Source organism: Channa argus, chromosome 13 (assembly GCF_033026475.1).
Source record: "Channa argus isolate prfri chromosome 13, Channa argus male v1.0, whole genome shotgun sequence".
Taxonomy (NCBI): Eukaryota; Metazoa; Chordata; class Actinopteri; order Anabantiformes; family Channidae; genus Channa; species Channa argus.
In genome coordinates, this window is record NC_090209.1 from 20,028,542 (window position 1) to 20,044,036 (window position 15,495).

A 15,495-nucleotide genomic window follows, 5' to 3' on the forward strand; every position below is an offset into this window, starting at 1 on the left:
GACCGATGTAAAGAAAATGTTATTGTAAAATAATGTTTTAGACTGCAAGAGTTGATTCAGCATGTTGTTTCAGCCACATTCAGAAAGCTTTACCTGCAACTCCAGCATCACACACATGGACAGCCAAACTCCATAAAAACCCACTCAGCCTATGCTTCTTCTACCATGTGTGCTCAACCTTGTACTCCAACTTCAAGTCCCAGTCAAAAAGCAAAACCACAGACTGAAGGACAGACTTGACAAAGAGTGAAATCACATGGTCTGTTGGCAGTTTAGCCATCTGAAGTCAGCCAGTAAAGTGAGAAAGCCCACTAGACCAGTGTAAACAATCACCGGTTGCTTGGGTAATGGGAACCTTAGCAACTGTTGCCTCGTCTAATGAATCTTACAACAACAACAATAGCAGCTCAAGCTCCACGAACTCAAGATTATGTATCCCACACCCACCCCACCCCTCAAAGTTGAGCTTCATTCAATTTTAATTCCCAGTAAGCTTCTGTTGTTTGAAACCTATGGTAACATGATAACAGAGTGTCAATCATATTTGCAACACAAAGGGGGTAAAATGACTTTTGTTTTTCAAGTGAAAATGGTTCCACTTCCTGCATCTTACATTAGTAAACTGTTTGTGCTGCACCATATCTATAGCACCAATAAACTGTAAAGCCATTATTTATTTATTCAAGCTTGAAACAGCATCTCCTATAAGTTTCAGTGAGAAGATTTTAATGGGGATAATTAACTAAAGCACAAAACATCAAAATTATTTCTACATTCAAAAAGCATTTTAATGTGAACATTAATTAATTAAAACATTTAGCTTAATAATAACTTAAATCATTGGTTTATATGGCAGACATCATATTGTCTAGTACCAAATCCAGCAGCAAGTATGCAGTTGAGCAATGTAGTAGTTGTCTGCTCACATGGAAAATCCACTAATCACCTTCTGTCTCAGTGATTTGACTCAGAAGGAAACACCCAGGACCAGCCACAGTTGGCAATTATGCATAAGCTCCCCTCTTCCTCCCAACAGCCTGATAATTGACAGGGATGGGTGCCTCTTAGAACCAGCATCCATGCAACAGTATAATTAGACATACAGAAGGGTAACCATGAGCATCGCATATATCTCACACCAATTTAGATTAAGTGCACTTGCAGTTTTAAGGATACATTTAGACATAGATTTAGGTCAAAATTTCTGTTTTCAGAAAAGTTACCAACAAAATGGGAACAGTCCCCTAAAGTGCAAGGCTTTGTGGGTATAAGGGAAAGAAGAAGAAAGTGCATGGTTGAAGTTTGATTCGGTTCAACTACCACATGACTTTGGTCAGCTTGTAATTGTGTGATGCACTTAAACAAACCCAATAAATAAGTTTCCTCTTTCATGGCTTCCTTTATGGTTCATGGTTTAAATAAATACATACTGCAGTTGCTATCACACCCTGTCTGTAGCATTTGTTGCCGCACATGTTATGCATGACTGATTTTACAAGCCAGAAATCACCAGACTCATTTGTCATTTGAGTCATTAACACACATATGGCTGTAAATGTACCATTTAACGTAGGTCTCCGAGCAAAATGGCAGCGATAAGAGAGAGCTACTTGGCAATGATTCAGGTTTAGTCACACCACCCCAATTATTAGAAGCAGGTCTTCTATATTCCTGTTTAACAGAGCTTTGTGTTGAGCCAATGTCAGCCACACCTTGATAAAGAGCTGCCATCTGATAGACATGCTGTGCAAAGTACTGCGTAGGTGGACAAAGAGAACAGGCTTGTTTTACAGCCGTGTCAACCTCATGGTTCACCATCTGCCAAGAGCTGTGTCTGTGTTGTGTACAGTATATCTGAAATGTTGAAATGTATATATAATTTATTGGCCAACAATGTTTTTGCACTACATACTGTATTTCATGATTAAAATGGTAATTAATAACTTTGAATTCCATTAATCAAATACTGTTGTGTGGGCAGAAATGTGACATTTTCAACTTTTACATCTTCTTTTACTTGTGATAATGAACTGTGAACTGTGTAATTTCTGCAGGTGGGACTCCCCTGGTAGCTACTATTAGTCACACTAACAGTACTTAAATCTGTTTAAAAAAAAAATCAATAGATTTTCCACAGAAAACAAGTGAGTTTTCACAAACAGGATATTGTATCTAATCAAAGAAACTACGCATATTCTATATATTCATGTATAATGTATAGCATTACCTGAGATGTAAATATGAGTGTGTGCCTGCCTGCCTGCCTGTCTGTCTCAGGGCAGTGACACCATAAGGCGTGTGTTTTTGGAGACTCGCCCATTCCCATGTCATCTCAACTGCCATCTGTACCAGGAAGTGCTTGGCAATTACAGGGATGTAGCCTGCAGCAATGGTGTCCCTACACAACCCATTATTTGGACGGAATCTCCTTGTCAAGATGTTATAGTGGAAGGAAAGGAGTCGCTCTCTTGCTATTAATGATGTTCTTATAAAATTACACTGGTAAAACAGAGGTGATAAATGAAGTGTAGAAACAACAAAAACATCAAATTTCACCCAGACTAACGTTAAGATGGGAAATTGTAGGTGTTGCAATATTCAAATGTCATATCTTAAACAGCTGTTTCTTAAGGCCATATAAGTCCTGTCAGTACAGCCTTCAAACTAATCTTTACGGTTTTTAAAATTATTTAAGTGTATGTGTGGTATTTGTGCTCACTGAATACTTCCACAGGCCTATAATACTAAAAGTAGTAAATCAAAATGTAGTTAAGAGTTAACATTCTCAGATCCACTTTAATCTTCTTATAATGATTAATCATCACAAACTGCTGTCAAATAAATTAGCTGAGTGATGCCAGCATCATAAATGCCTGCCAAGTATAATAACATGGGGAAAAGATGCGATTTTAACTAGCATGACTCTTAAGTCTGTACTCCATGAAGATTTGGAATTTACTGTACCACAATCATAAGGCGGTTGAAGAAATGAGTGACCACAGACATGACCCCCGTCCAGCTGAGCTTCTATCTTCTAAATGCAGAAAAGCATGTTTGGCGCCTTGTTTTTTTTTTTTTTTCGTGTGTGTGTGAGACATACAGATGGAAACCTCCTAGAACACCCTTTAGAACTATGAAAATACACAGTGGGAATGCCACACAGAAAGCAGTACAGACAGAAGAGAGCAGTAGAGTTTGTGTATAGAGGGCAACAAGAGAGGTGCTATTTCAGAAAACTTGCAATAAACTTAAAATAAACCATAAGTCATCTTTTCAGCTCTGTAAAGTGACATACATTCTTACAACATGAAAACTCAGTATTTCTCATACACTCTCTTTGTTGTAGGCAATAACATTTCCATATTTACTCAGAAAGCAGTTACTATGGAAATTTACCAGCTGTTGTAAAGGCATCGCAGCCAACTCTGCAGAATGAATGTACGAAATGAAAGCAGGAGCATATTAGAAACACACAGGCAAGTGTACTAATGCCTTTAAAGTACTTAGGTTTGTTTATGTACACAACTTTACCTCACACCCTTTACTTCCAAACACACCAAAATAACATGACAGGACAATTCCAAGATATGTTTTAATGTCTACTTCTTTTCATCCATTTAGTTGTTCTTCTGTAATAATTGTTATGTGATGTGTTTTGTTTTTAATTCTAATAGCTAATTTAACATCTGTTTGATGGACAGCAGTTACTTTGTCAGCGTTAGCCTAAACCAGCTACTAGCTTAAGTAGCTGTGTGCTGCAATTTTATTTTAGGTGTAGTTGACCAAAACAAGCAAACAGCTACACGCCAACATAAAACTTACCAAAAGCGAACCATCGCTCAATTTCTGTGGTTTGAAAAATGTCAGCGAAAATGAACTCACGCCCTAACGTGACACCTAACTAAGCAGGCATCCACCCTGATGGTTCAGCGTAACGCCATAACTCACGGGTCTAACGTTACCACATCATTCACTTGCAAACCCAGGCCGTTCATAGTTTTTTAAATTATCTACATCTGGCAAGTATAATACTTTGGTTTTAGTCCTTAAATTGCTGCAGTACCTACGGATGGTTTCTCTAGGTGGCGCGAGTTGAACCGAAGCAACACGTCTGAAACGGGGAGAGCAGCTCTTCCAATTAATAACACGGGCTGTGTCGGGATTAGCTTGCCGCTTCATGACAGTATAAGTGATACAAACAAACAAAACAAAACAAAAACAGTGCAAGCAAAAAGGCTAGTGACTACTAAGTAACATATTTCTGTAACTACATCAACGCTGCTTGTGTTCGGGTCAAGATTTCTAATATACGCTCGTGGCTGCTAGCTAGCTAGCTACGCTAACGTTTCATTGTTTTGAAGGAGGCCACATTCACAGTTCTTTTCCAGCAGCTACTGAAGCTCATGTCAGGCAGCGAGCACAGGTGTAGCTAATTGTAATTAACTCCAAGTGCAGCGATATTAGACGCCCAGAGGCGCTCAGGTAAAATTGCAAGTACTTGCCTTAAAAAGTACCCCTCTACATGTCGAAACAGGTGATAAATTATTCATCGTAGTTTATTAGATGGTTAATTTCTGTATTAAGAATCTGCATCTGCAAAGGAAGTACAGCTACAATACAGATAAATGTACTGTAACAAAAAGTATCACATTTTTTTCCCCTGGTGTAAAAGTAAAAGTAAGTGCTTGGTTGACAAATATTACAACTGCTTAGTTTGGAATAGCTGTAAAGCGACAGGAAGTGAAAACATTTTATTTGCCATCTCAGTGGTGGAGGAAATACACAAGTATTAGTATTTTCTACTTAAGTAAAAGTATCATTACCCCAGAGTAGACATACTTTGTATAATTTGTATTGTACAGTATTACAGACAATGCTTAAGCAAAAAAGAGGGCAATAGTAGATGAACAGGTACAGCTGACATAATGTTTTCAATAATGAAAGAAACCTGTTTTTTCTAGGATGGAAAATAAAAAGGAGAACAGAAAAGCAGAACAAAGTTGATAACTTTAACACGAGGACCACCACCTCAAATTCCTTGGTAAGTAAAAAGCAAAAACTCTCCAGTTTTATGTGATTACCTGTAATAGACTGCCCAGTCTCACACAGTGCATAAATAACATCTCATATGTCTCTTCCTGGCAGCTTTTATTTTACATTCTTCTGTTAAGAGACTGAGCTGACAGTGACTGTTTGATTATGGTGCAATACAATTGTGACATTGTGAGTCATTAAGGCACCATTGTGTTGCCCTTAATGCCTTTTCAATAGACCAGAAATGGGCTGAGCACAAAAGATGGAAATAAGACAAACGGTCACACTGTGCTGAAACCTTGACGGATAACAGATTTTTTTTCTTGCTCATATTTCAGTATTATTTATGCCTCCCACACATCACATCTGAGGACATTTTCTAATAGAGATGGGTTGTGGGTTTTTTTGTTGTTTTTATTAGCCTGACATTGTCTAGGACTGAAAGAGAAATACAATTAGATAATAATGTTTATAACATTGTATCTTAACACATCTGAAAATGGCCAAATAGGTACTGTATGTAAGTATGAGGAGCACAGGGAGATTGTTGTGCTGCTTCAGGATACTCCTGCTGTACCTTTGTATTTGACCACGCTGTTGACCTCAGAACTGGAGTTTCTCCCAGGTGCCGCATTTTAGCTGTTATATTGGTTGTATTAGTTATAAATATATCGTCTCACTCCCTTTTAAAGAAGTTCCCTGCACACACAGGTGTCTGGTGTCACAAGACAGCTTTAGTTCTGATGTACGTCAGCACACTTGCACGTATGTCACAGCCGTTTAGCCTCTGTTGTGCTTCTGTTCCACCCCAGTGATAAGCATAGTTAAGTGAATCCACAGCCAGCAGTGGTGCAGGAATCTGGTCTGACTGCACCAAGCATGCACAGACCAGTGCAGGAATTCTCTACAGGCTCGCTGCCAGTCAGGAATGTGATTCAGTGGTGTGGCGTCACCAAGGGGGGAAGTAACTAATTACAGTTACCTCCAGTTTTTGAAGTGGTTGTTTTACAATACATGTCGTAACTTTAGAGTCTCTACTTGCTGCATTGTAAAACCCTTTCATTCTCAAAGTAAACAATTTGACCATTTGGTGAGATACAAGAATATATTTGGAGCAAAATTATTTTATTAATGAATTAATTAATAATTATTTGTAGTGGGCACAGTGGGGGTGGGGTTGGCACTGCCGCCTCAAGGCTAGAAAGTCCCTGATTCTAATCCATCTGCCATCTCCCACAGTCCAAATACATGCACTTTAGGTTAGTGTGTAACTCTAAATTGCCCATAGATGTGTATGTTTGCATACATTGGTTGTCTGTCTGTGAATATCTCTCTGTGTTGGCCCTGAGATAGACTGGTGACCTGTCGAGGGTGTACCCCACCTCTCGCCCAATAACAGCTGAGATAGGTTGTTGCACCCTGTGACCCTGATTAGGATAAGCACGTAACATAATAGATGGAAGGATATAATTATTTAAAGTGCTGTTTTACTTAATAGGTAAAATTATTTAACCGATGAAAAGACATTTACAGTAGTTTATGATTTGTTCTGCTATTGTGAGAAACAAATCTTTCCATAAGTACATGTTTTTGCTTATTACTAATACTAGTAAGGAGTCACCCTCTCTGCTATGTCTGCCTATGTGTGTTAGTAGTACCCCAACTGAATAATGTGAAGTGGAATATTTTTTACTCTTTTAAAACCTACATTTTAAATTGGTACTTTATTGTATGCTTAGAACTTGTTGTAAAAAAACAAAATGCACAATTTGTTTATCATCCACTTATTTGTAATATAGCTGTTTGAAGATAGCTTGGTACACATTAAGTGTGAAGCCAATAACACACATCCATTTCATTCACCCCTACTGAAGTAGAATAAAACGGTAAAACTTTAACAGTTGCACATACTGTAATAGGAGAAGTACATGTATTACTAATATTAGGTGGCCTCCAATAGGCCATGACAATGAGCCAGCATGCACAATACCAGGATCCTGAAGCTAAATTCAGCCAATAATAATCTAATTGTTTATTGTATGTTTTCATAGTGTGACATGTCAGAGTGTCTTCCATAACAAAAACCTGTTAAACCTGAACAAACAGACATTATATTACCTACCTGATATTAAAAGAAATATATGAGCATACTCGTAGCATATCTGTGGCCTACACAGAGAATGATAAGGCAAAATGTCTGTAGATGCAACTTTTCCCTTTTGACTGCGACTGACTTTTGACTTTTGAATGTGACTTTACTGTGGATGCTAACAGAGATTAATGGGGTCATCTTCGGGATTTGATTCTCCATTGGTATAGGTTTTACATAACACCCCAGTAATCAAAGGGGTTATGATCATATAGGAAAAAAAACTAAATAAAAAAACAAGTAGTGAAGTACTTGGACTTTACTGGAGTATTCCAATTGTATGTTGCTTTAACATTTACTCCTGTACATATAAATATTGTACTTTAAAGTCACCAGTTTTAATCTGTTGGTGCTTGTTACTTTTTGCAGATGTATATTAATACAAAATATAATCAACAAAGGAATTATTATGTTTTTTTATGGATTAACCTTTGACAGCACATAAAGTACTTAGAATCAGCTCCACCTTAACCAGCTTGTTGTTTTTGTTGCACATCAACTAATGCTGATGGTCATCAATGCAGGCCCTTTTTTATATATTTTTTATATTTTATATATATAAATTACTACAACATTTCTTGGCCGTATTTCTCACCTTAGTAAGTTTGTGGAACATATCTAGTTGTTTACAATAATTAGTTAGTACTTTTGGACTTTAAGTAAGTTTTAGAGGCTGTGTATTAGAGAACCTTTTTAACTAGGTATATGTACCTTTACTTTATATTTAATTCTGTGTGTACTTCTACAACCTCTGGAGTTTGTTTTGCTCATCAGTTAAATGATAAATCAAACATGAAATAGGCTGACAATGCTAGTAAGCAAAATTTCACATACAGAGTTTACTACAAATATTTCCCTCATCGAATAAATTAAAACACACTTTTGGATGTCCTGGTTTGTGGGACTAATAAGCTCTTCCCCTCTGCTCATTTATTGAGCTCCAATATGAAAATCATGAACTATAGCCCCCCCTTTTTAAGAGATAAATGAGGCCTAGAGCCTGCTATGTTAAACCTCTAAATGGTTTTTCTGTTTGTGTTCCAAGTGATAAAATCAGCGCTGTGTTTATCTGGTCAACTGAACTCCTGAGCTACTAGGCCTAATTAAACACCATCACCAAGCTATCGGAGAGACCCATGCTAAATAAAACCTTCCCCTTTAAGTCAGCACAATGTCACCAGTGACCAAATTGACTAAGTGTATAGATTTCAGTACTACTGTAAGCTCCACAGGACCTGGCAGTGAAATACTCCTTTTGCTTCTCAGTTTATCAAGCTAGCCAACTGTGTACTGCCACAGAGTAGGACACAATGAGGGCTAAGCTGATGGGGGGGACCTCATGGGTAAATTGAGGCATTTAAAAAGAAGCTCTGTTCAGTGGTAACCTGATCCACACCTGACTGGGCCTTGGCATTCCGGTCTGGTCGAGGGAAGAGTTCACTATTAACAGAAAAACTGCTACAAAGGGCCAAAGCACAGGAGATCTGGATAAATGGTTAAAAACACTGACTCTGGAAACGTAGAGAAAATGACCAAGAGAGACATTTAAAATTCAATCCCACTTTATTTAATCTTTTTGTGGACATTACATAACACCATAATCATGATAAATCCAGTTAACAGTATGTGCAGAGTATGTCATAGATAATGAAGTTCCAAAAACTGAGCACATTGTTCAACTTAGGTTGGAAAAAGGCCAGGTTCCTAGAAGGAATTCAGCTACTACAGCAAAGCAGATCTTTAAACAGATAAAGGTGATAGTATTTTCTATAATATTATGACACTTACATGGCAAAGTCATTAAAATCCCTGCTAGAAACTTATTTAATCTGCAAATGAATCCTGGACTGCTGCACAGTGAAGAAACTCTGACTCAAGTCACATGGAAGAAACCCCCAAAAATCAATCAATCTTCCAGTGCAAGGATCATAGTTCCATAGTGATCACCATCCGACACTACTTAAATATGTTGATGTGCTTCCCTTGACTGTCCTTGGTCAGTACACTGCATGTCAGATGCACGAGAGCAAGAGAAGGGAAGCAAGAGAGCAGAAGGTAATGCCATTTAATGGACGGCATTACCAGACAGTATTAGACACCAATAATTACATCTAACCATGTCTGGTAAGACATCTATCAACAGGCTGGAAGGATGACCTCTGAGCTTTCACCTGTGCAAAGAGGAAGAAGACAGCTAGAGGAAACAAAACAGTATAGCAGCAACAGTCTGAAATCAGCAGTTCCTCTTTTGTTGCAATCACACATTCTGCATACACTACACTCTACTGTCATTTATTTGTACATTTAAATTGACTGAGCATGCAGAGAGAGAGCATAAAAGCCATGAGTAAACAGACCAAGGAGAGAAGCAAAGTAAGCCGGGTGAGCTCTTACTGTTTCAATCTTTCTACATTATTACGTTAATACACAAATATGTGACGCCAGCACAAAGAAAACAGATAACTGGGAAAAAGCCATTTCATGTTTCTGTGGCTTGGATAATAGTGCTGGGTGGGCAAATAAAGGTGTGGCACTGTATTTGCGGGGTAATTCTCCCTCCTTAAACCAACATTAGGTTTCTGGTTGCCCCATGTCTATTATTTGTCTTTGTTCTTTATGTCTGTTTAAAAGCTGTACCCATTAAAGTCACATTTCTGTCTTCACTTAAATTACATTTAATCTTCAGTTTTTAAAATCAACACGGTTTTACATTTTTACACACCTAAAATCTACTTTTGCTGTAGCAACTTCATTTTGTGTTTACCTAAAGGATTGAGGTATCGCTTAATTGTCTTTCTGTCGATAAAAGCCTGGGAGGAGGCTGCCGCGTCAGAAGCTGTTTTTGTACCAGTAAAATGTTCTCAGGTGAGCTCATATGTCAGTTTCAGGATGTGCCACGCAGGTAAGGCTAGTTGGACCAATCACTGCCACAAAACACAAAGACCAATGCTGTTCCGGGGAGGGAACAAGGAAATAGCAGGCCCTGCAGGACCGGTGGAACCATCAACCGACTGCTATTCTTTAACCTGGGTGGGGTGGGGTTGCCATAAAAGTAAAAAAGGACAGGGAAGTAAAGTAAGAAGGGAAAAAAAGGGTGACCTTTAGGGATATTACTGCATTAAAGATCTACTCTTCCTAACAGGAATCCATTTCTCAAACTATTTTTTTTTTAAATAAAAGGCTCACATATTAATGTTTATATATTTTCACAGAAGCTAATCTGTCAGCGCCTGTACATGTACTATTTAGTTTTGGCTGATCGACATTCTTAATGGCCTGAGACAACTATAAAGATAAGTTCATGCTAAATAGAAGACAGCTAACCATTTCTTGGAATTAACCTCATAGTAAAAAATTATTTTCTATTTATGTGACGAGACACAGCCGAACCTGCTTATTAAGTTTACCCTTCAACAACCAAGGAGTCTTTTGTAGAAATTTACAAAAGGCTGTTAACATTTTTTGGATATAAAGATAACATTTAAGCCACAAAACAACAATTGATGTTCTCAGTCACCCAGAAAACATCGTTACCAGACAGTGTTAGAACAACAGTTGTACAATCCAGCACTGTCAGGTAAGATGGATCCTGAGAGCCATTTCTGCTGCTGCTCAAGTATTTGAGCCGATCATGGTGCCCCCTGCTCCTAAAGCCTGGAGCGCATTGTTGCTAACATTGCTAAAATGTTTTTTTCTGGTTGAAGTCTCCAGATGACTATCATCATCATTACCAGGCAGTATTAGAAAAAGTGATGATATCCAATGCTGCCTCGTAAGATGGAGATAATCACCCAAACATGAAACATCTGGAAACAACGAACAGTGCTTACTTACTTACTTGGAATAAATTTTGGTTGTAAAACATGATGTGATACCAGGTAATGTAATTAAAGGTTAATGAATGAATGTGTGTGTGTGATTAGGCCACCAAACCTCTTTGTGTAAAAGAAAAAGGGGAAATCAGATGCATGCTAAGTGCTCAGTCTACACTGTAATACTAAATTAGTTAGGCTTTGTAGTTTTACTGTAGCAAAGTTGTAACGAAGTGAGCCCAAAAATAGCATTGTAAATAGAAGCCGGGGAAGTCCATATTTGGAGACCACCTCTCCATAGTATAATTGCAGAGCCTTTTTTGTGGTTGGGGTTTTTCGTTTAAACTCAGTGTCACAGAAGAGTGGGCCACAGTGGTTGTTAATGATTGCCCAAACCTGTTCCAGCTAGTCTAAAATCTATGCAAGCTTGGAGTGGCTGCTTGACACACAAAACATGGCAGTTACTAATTTCAAACATGTCCTGTACGTTTAATCCAGAATGTCACCCGGAGGCCTCAGGGAGCTGTTTCTGTTGAACATCACACTACACTGGAACCAGCTTAGCTGTTTTTTGTTATGTGGCAATATAAGATACCGTTGTCACATCCTTTTCAACAGATGTTTTGTGGAATAGAAGAAAGAAAAAGCTAATTTTTCTTTTCTGGTTTCCATTGGTGGACCTATCAGCCCATTGTCTTTGTGTTTGCTGAGTGATGAAAGGCTGATGGAATGCTACTCAGCACGACCTGAGCAGACGCTGTGTATGCAGAAGGTCACAACAACCCTCGTTTACTGAATAACATGGATCATTCACAGGTAGAGCGCGTGAAATACTCACACCCTGACTTTGTAATGATCATAATTATTCTCTTAATTAAACAAGAAGTAGTTTATCCACTCATCCATCAAACTGTCCTATAGTAGCATTACAGTTGAATAAGTTACATATTGTGCTTTATGAAATAACATGATTGTCAGTGATGGAGAGTTCCCCTTTTTCTTTAAAAAAAGATCTGGCTAAAAAAAATAGTATTAGTTCTTCTCCTAATGTTAGAAGCCCTTCTGAAATCATTCAAAAATGCCTCTCTACAGAAACCAAATTGTAAAAATAAAATATTTTGCCCATTAGGAAAGAACAGGTCTCCGGTTATCCTGCAAGCAATGCAAAAGTGGAGCACACTAGAGAGAGGGGGAGGGAGAAGAAGAGAGAAAGAAAAGAGAGTGTTAAGGGAGGGAAAAGGTTCGGGGAAAGAAGGTGGAGAAGGAAAATGGAGAATACACCTGTAACCTTACCGTCATGAAAGGTACCCCAAGGAAAGAATGTAACAAAACCAAAGTAAAGTGAGGGAGGGGCAGAAAAAGAAAAAAGATCTTGAATTTCCAGCCCTCTGCCTGAGAATGCTCCGTCTTCCTCTCGGTCAGCCAGGCCCCATGAAATGAGAAAGCCAAGCAGACCTGCTCTCCCAGACTCTATTTAGTTAATCATCAGCATTATAAACCAGTGCTGCAGGCCCCTCTGAGGAAGAATATAGTGAGAGAGAGAAAGAAAGAGTGGGAAAAAAGATTAGCCCAGAAAATTCTAGCTACTAGAAACAAGCAATGAAAGTAACAGTACCTGATCAAAGTAGACCATGTCCTATGTTACCTGTCGAATATTTAAACAAATCTTTCGTCCATTAAACGTCCTGTCAGTTTATCTCCCATTGGTCCAAGTATTTCCATTTCTCCTCCTATTCATTGTTATATACTGCCGAGTTTTTTTGCCATTGTTCCTGGTTCTTCGTGCAGTTGGAGTTTACCGCTAACAGCTGCCTACACCTTCTGTCTGTTGGAAGTCGGAGGCGTGATCAGGTAACTCTGCCCCCTGTGCTGGAATGTGACTCTGCTGTGAAGTGAACAACCCGATAGGTAAACTGGCCTGGCCCTTAATCAATAGTCCCAGTCTTTGTGAGAAAACAATGGCAAGGAAATCTAAAACCTTATTTAACTCCTGACCTTACTTCAGCGCCACCTAACAGGGCCTTCAGACTGCTGAGGAGCATTCGGTGACTGTTGTAGTTAGGTCATGATACTGCTCTTCTTCCTGTGCCTCTACAGCTACTTGGCTTCTTAATGTATACTGTACTCCCTCCTCCCCCAAGCTAGGAGCCATTTCATATTTCTGTTTTGAATTTTTTTGGATTTTTTAAATCCAAAAAAAAAATATTTAAAGTATTTGATTATCAGAAGTAATTTGGACCTTTATTTTCATTTAGCTATGCACCTGTCCTCTTTACTCATCCTGAATGTGTTTAAAAAAAAAAAAAAAAAAAAACTGTAAGAGTGATTATAATTAATATTACCTGTACTTACATGTCTAGTTTCATATTTGTATGTTGTCCCCTCCCTGAAGGCACAAGTACTACTATTGCATCTGTTAAATGTTCAATAATGGTAAAAATAATTAATAATTTTTTTTACCTATTATCTTGAAAAATGTCACCTAATTGTGGTGGCTCCTCCATGAAAATAGTGAACAGCATTCTTTGAACTTTAAAATATTGCAGCTTTAGCTTTTAAAAATGGCTCGGGCCTGTAATGCAGTGTCATTGGCATCAAGTGAATCCAAATGCAGCTTTAACCCAGTTTAACCTTTCACCAAGAGCTACCGTTTCCTTTCGTTTCAACCCTATGGCTCAAACACGCACAAACATCAAGTCAGTCTACCATTTCATCTCGCTTGCCAATCATTAAATGTAATTTTTTTTAGTTGAAACTCTACTCTGAACTTCCCGCCCTGTTGCCACACACTAGCACAGTGACTGGCACCCATGTGACTTGACGCTATTCAGGTGTATGAAAGAAATGAACAAATGTTTCTCCTTCCACCAATCACAAACTTCCACCTCAAACTACAGCCGCCGCTCTACAGTATGCGGTCGACATGCTTCCTCCATTTTCCCTTCTCCTTCCCAGACTGTACGTTTGTGTTCTATCCAGTGGAAATTCTCTGCTCTGATAAGTCCATCGCTGTTGTTTGTCTCAACTTGCAGCCAAACCTCAGAGGCAAGGATGAGCAGACATTTTACACTCGACACACATCAACCTCATGAGAGACTTCCCCTTTTTCAATACGAAAAGTTGACAAAAAGGCAGCGTTCACTAAAGTCTGTATGTTAAAAAGCTTAAACAGCAAAAGCACCAACAGTTCTACTCTGGAGATTAAATCTCTAGAGAATACCTGACAACATAACCAACCAGACAATTCATAATTCAACAGGTTGTAGAAAAAAAGTTGCCAAATGAGTTCTGAACTTGTACAATTAATATTTAACAACATAAATTGTTAAACTAGTATAAAACTAATAAAGTATTATACTATTAGTACTTTAATTTGGAAAGCTGTTTCATACCGTAATGCCGTGGATGTCCGCTTGTAAGGCACATTGTAACGCTCTAAAAGAAGGAGTCAGGATCTTTCCTCATATCCTTTGACAAGTCTGGCAGTTTGCCTCTACCTGCCCCAACTGGTCTGTCCAGTTTAGGAATGAGCGTTGGCTTCTATTGTTTCCTCTTCTTTCTCTCTGGTTAAATGGAGCTGGAATTTGATACACATTATTTTCGCTTCCCATCGAAACTACCTAAACCCTGCTATATCGGCACACAATTGCCGAGGGCTTCGCACGATGATCTAATTTGTTTGCCGCACATTTCCTGATCTTAGCCGATGAGCAAACATCCCTTAAAGTTTTAACTATGCTGTCGCTGAGCAACAGGTTATGACGACAGCTCGTCTTAAAGATGGAGAATGAAGACAAAGAATTGATCACAATTGTGAATTTACCCCGTCTTTCCCAGGCGTGGTCACCGAAGCCAGAAACCAAGACAAGAGGCACCATTGTATGAGCGCTCTTGACGCCCCTTTGGCTAGTCTACCTCTTTCCTGCTCCTGCTGAAGGACAGTCGACCTCTAGAGTGGCGGTTAGGAAAAGAAAAGAAGCCGTTCCTTTCAGGTAGATGCAGCCGTACACAAACTCCGCAGCCGAACCAACCGGTTTGATGCGCGTCAGCTATCTTCCTGCTACCAGAGCAAAACCTGTTTTCTTCGTGGAGCACTTGTCGGCGGTGTTAGGTGGATAAGCTCTTCAAGAAGACAGAGGCTGAATTTGTAAAGGGCTTGGTTTACATGTAGCCTGACTCCCCCCTCCTCCCCTTTTCCCCCACAGGTGTAATTTTCAGGTCGCAGCCAATCTCCTTAGCCTCTGGCGCTCACAGGTGTGTCCGCTGTAGTGTCTTTAGCCAATAGTTTTTGAGACAAAACCTCCCCCCACCATCACCCTCCTACCCTCTGCCTCCTACCTCACGGGTTCGCTCACCTCCGCCCTCCCCAGCAGCCCCCAGGTACCTTGTTGTGTGTGTGTGTGTGTGTGTGGGTGTGTGTGTGTGTGTGTGTGTGTTTTTTAATGATGTCAGCTCAAGCTTCTGTGGGAACAACCTCCTATGTTCCTACAACACAGATAA

The 15,495-nt window shown here is 39.1% G+C and overlaps 1 protein-coding gene across 4 annotated transcripts in view; it reads right to left on the reverse strand.

The window, feature by feature from the left end:
• ttll10 (tubulin tyrosine ligase-like family, member 10) overlaps window positions 1-15,119 on the reverse strand; it is a 23,441-nt gene extending 8,322 nt beyond the window's left edge. For 2 of the 4 annotated variants that reach the window (XM_067526839.1, XM_067526836.1), the window contains exon 1: window positions 14,819-15,119. The gene's annotated coding sequence lies outside the window, so the exon portion shown is untranslated. Of the gene's footprint in view, window positions 1-93; window positions 403-14,818 lie in introns of those variants that run through there. The other 2 variants (XM_067526838.1, XM_067526837.1) reach the window with 2 other exon arrangements.
• Window positions 15,120-15,495: the final 376 nt, after the last annotated feature.